A 4,341-nucleotide genomic window follows, 5' to 3' on the forward strand; every position below is an offset into this window, starting at 1 on the left:
TTATTCTTACCCTTTTTTTAAAAAATTAATTGATAAATTTAATTCATGTAAACAAAATTAAATAACCAAAAAAAGGCTTGTAATTATTTAATTAACTTTTGGATTTAATCTAAATTTTTAAATACAAAAAATGAATGTAAAAAATTCAGGGCATTACTCATAAATAAAGCAATCTATTTTTTTAAAACTTTGGTTTTAAATTCCCAGCCCATTAATTCTCTTTAAATGGATCAATTTTACAAAATTTTTTAAAACTTTAATCCAAAAACCATACTCAAAAACCTTTTTTTTTTTAAATTTTCTATGACAAAATGATTGTTTTAGAATATTAAACAACTGTTAATTATTTATAATTTTGAAGTTCTTTGATCACATCTAAGTGTGTAAATGATACATTAGTATCCGTAAGCTATTCGGATTTTATTCGAATAAAATTTGAATTCGATTTTATTCTTATCGAGTCAAGCTCGAGCTCAAGTAGTTAAATTCATCGATTAAACCGAATTCGCGTATTCTTATATTCGACTCGAATAGCTCACGAACCTAATTGAATTTTTATATTTACATATATTTTTATTATTTTAATTAATAAAATATATCGAATTCGAATTAAAATATATCAAATTCGAATTTAAACTCGAGCATAAATAATCAAATTTTTGTTGAGTATATAAATTAAATTTATTTTTATTTATTAATTGAGCTTAATCGAATAAGTTCGAGTAGTTCGATTTTGATTACGAATCGAGCTTGAGTTAAAAAAATAAAATTCGATCAAGTTCGAATCGAATATCGAATTACGAATTAAAAATTAAATTCAAACTCAAACTTCTCACTATATCGACTCAATTCGGTTCGATTACATCCTCAATCACATCTTAATTTTATTTTACCTTTCGAGAGTTGTTGGTATCTCACGTTGTATATTGCATTGTAGTTGATTGCAATAATTTATTACTTTTTCAGCATTCGTCGTCAGTTAGTGGTGTGGAAAAGAGGTATTTGATTACCGGCAAATATCCATTTTTTAAAAAATTTATTTCATTCATTATCAATAAAATTTTTTATATTTTACAAACATGATTAAAAGAATGACATATATTTTTTAATGTATATAAAAAATAAAAATAAAAATTAAAAAAATAATCATATGTTAGTATTTCAGTCTCAAGTTAAAAAATTCCACTAAAAGGACTTTTTCAGAAGATATATAAATCATTATGATTAATATTCATGCATTTTTTACATTGATTTTTGCATTTATTATTTTCAAATTAAAAAAAAAGTAAAAAATAAAACGCAAATTGGGCCAAGTTAGCCCACAAAGTCTGGGCCAAAGAGTCTTAGGCATTGGACAAAAGGCCTACAGGCAAGCTTGGTTTGGGATTCTAAATTATGACGTGGCCAAACTCTATTGGTCAGTGCTGCGAGAAACTGCCCAGCAGTTCTGCTTTATATGTATCTAAAGCAGAGACTGCTTTATATATATATATATATCTTGAAACTGAAAGCGGAACTAGTCGAAGATATTATTAAACAGGCGTCTTCAAAAGCTTGCGAACTCACGATCTGAATTCCGAGTCGACTCAGGCGATTTTCTTCTTCTTCTCCATGTCTCTCTTTTTACCTTCCTTTGGATTTTAAATGTTGCGATCCTATCAACGACCCATTTGATTTCTTGAATTTAAATCTGGTTTTTTACATCGTTTGATCTGTTGCTTCTTAAAATATTCAAGTTTAGGGTTTTCAAAAGTCTTTGTATATGATAATTAAATAGGATTTAGTGCATGCGTGATCATTTTAAATAGGAGGGTAAATGATGCATCATTATCCACAAGTTATTCGGAATTGGCTTGAATAAATTAGGCTTAATTGTTGTCGAGTCAAACTGACTTATTGAATTAGCCAAGTTTGGGCTTTTTAATATTTGGCTTAAGTAGTTTTGAATTTAATCAAATTTTTATATTTTATTATTTTAATTAAAAAATTATTATTTTATATTTATATATATATATTTATATATATGAATTTAAATTCAAGTTTAAACTTGAATACAAATAATTAAATTTGAAGTCGAACATAAAAATTGAACTCGTTTTTTTATTTGATAAATAAGTCTAATTGAGTGAAATCGAGTTGATTGATTTTTATCTCGAATTGAATTCAACTTAAAATTTAAAATTTGATTGAGTTCTAACAATAAATTTGAGTTGAGTTTAAATTTTTCATTGTATCAATTTAGCTCGATTGCACGTCTAATTGAATTTGATTGTAATTTAATCGAATTTCAAATTCTTGTGGGTGGGATTCTTTTGGATGATTCAATTAGAATAATTCAATTGGCTGATAGCATAAAGATTTCGTACAAAGTTTTGATGCTTTTGAATTGGTTATTATATTATGTATACCTTCTGTAGGATTATATGAACACAGATTATGCTGATTGTATTGATAATAATGGAGCTTTTTGAACTTTGGTTATCTCAGCCACCTCTCTGAACTTGTCTGTATGTATCCCTTCTGGCTTAATTTTCTTTTCTTCCATACAATTATCTGTAATTCTATTCAGAAATTTGATTTCTCCAAAAAAAAAAAAAAATTCCCTTTGGGAAATTGTATAAGTTTTACCTTGTAAGTTGTGTACAAAAAATAATTGTATGAAACAGTTATGTTACGTCATCATGTATCTATTTCATTCAAATTATATCATTTAATCACATTTTGAAAATAGTCTAGAAGAGACAAAATAAAAAGTGAAAGAAAAATTAGAGGTAGTTTAAATTGAGGAAAATATGAAAAGAGGGCTGTTTGAAGTGGTTTGAATATGTGAAACTTAGGCTTATTTATGCACCAATTAGGAGAAATGAGCTTCTAAATTTAAGAAAAACCAAAATTTTTAAAGATAAATCACAAAAAATATAGATACAAATAATAAGAAATAATAAAAAAATTAAAGAAGTAAATGAAAAAGGTTGACATTGATAGCAATGAGTGACGTAAGAATATTCAGAACTACGACCTAACAAAATTTTTTTTTTAATGTTTTATACAACGACTCCAAAGTTATGGTATATAAGGATTAGTTGTTGTTGTTGTCGTCGTTAGAAAAAGCCAACCATTTATTACTCATTACCTGAGATAATTCAATGATGAATTTTTTTTTTATAGATTAATTACTTATTTTATAATAAATAGTTGTTTTTTCTAATAATATGATTATGTGGTATGATTTGAATGGAAAGAATATATACTGATGTGGTTTAACTGTTTCATATAATTCTTTCTCGGTTGTTTACTGTATAGCTCATATTGTTGCATGGCAGCCATTTTTCGGTGGAAGAAACTGTGATAAATGTATATATTTCTTTTATTTCAATGAAGTGATATGTGTTTATGTAGAATTGAGAATTGAAGTTGTGAGCCTTGGTGGGGTGTTACAGAAATGGCAGCTGGAACCGCACCACCAAGAGGAAGCGCAGCGGCAGCTGCAAGCATGCGGAGGAGGAGAATGACAAGCGTTGCGGGTGGTGGCTCAGGAGGGGTTGCAGGGAATATGCTTCAGTTTTACACAGATGATGCTCCAGGACTCAAGATCTCTCCAAATGTTGTGCTTGTCATGAGCATTGGTTTCATTGCTTTTGTTGCCGTTCTCCATGTCATGGGCAAGCTGTACTTTGTTCGTAGGGACTAGGGGAAGGCTTCATAATCTGTAATAACTGTAGCAAAATATGTTCAATGTCGTGATTTTCAATTTTGCTTGATAATGGATACGACGCAAAATAATTTGTATTCAATGGATTAAATCGAAGTTGAGTATTATCTTTTACTTTTAAAAATCAGGTTATAAATTTTTTATTTATGTCATTATATTTAGGGTGTTTATTCAAATGGTTTGATTAATTTTAAATTATTTTAAATTAAATAAATTAAATTAAATTATTTTTATTAATCAAATTCAATTTATTAATTTTTAAAATTAAAATTTAATTTGATTAATTTTTTCTCATAATTTCATGGCAAATATTTCAATTAAATTAAATTTTAAATTTTTTATGTTTTAAATGAAATAAAATTATTTAATAAAATATTCAAATATCAAAATATCATATTATTTTTTAAAACAATATGATTCCTTTTATATATTTATATTTTTTAAAATTTTATTATATTTTAATTAATTTAATTTTTAAACTGAATTAATCATTCTTTTCAAATTCAATAAAATTTTATTCGATAATCTATTGATTAATTAAATTAAATTAATTTAATAAATTAATTCGATTGAAATCAAATTATAAACACTTCTAATTACATCACATCCTTGGAAGAGCCAACGGGGGG

General features: G+C 26.3%; 1 pseudogene across 10 annotated transcripts; it reads left to right on the plus strand.

Moving 5' to 3' along the window:
• Positions 1–1,479: 1,479 nt before the first annotated feature.
• On the plus strand, positions 1,480–3,836 carry LOC111287057 (protein transport protein Sec61 subunit beta pseudogene; annotated as a pseudogene). Of its 10 annotated transcripts, none has more exons than XR_016341426.1 (3): positions 1,510–1,613; positions 2,418–2,507; positions 3,400–3,836. The product of XR_016341426.1 is annotated as a protein transport protein Sec61 subunit beta pseudogene, transcript variant X5 (transcript). The 10 variants fall into 10 exon arrangements; XR_016341424.1 differs by having other exon boundaries at positions 1,511–1,613; positions 3,441–3,836; XR_016341425.1 differs by having other exon boundaries at positions 1,530–1,590; positions 3,441–3,836.
• Positions 3,837–4,341: the final 505 nt, after the last annotated feature.

Source organism: Durio zibethinus, chromosome 4 (genome assembly GCF_047325235.1).
Source record: "Durio zibethinus cultivar Kanyao isolate XHJ-2024 chromosome 4, ASM4732523v1, whole genome shotgun sequence".
Classification (NCBI taxonomy): Eukaryota; Viridiplantae; Streptophyta; class Magnoliopsida; order Malvales; family Malvaceae; genus Durio; species Durio zibethinus.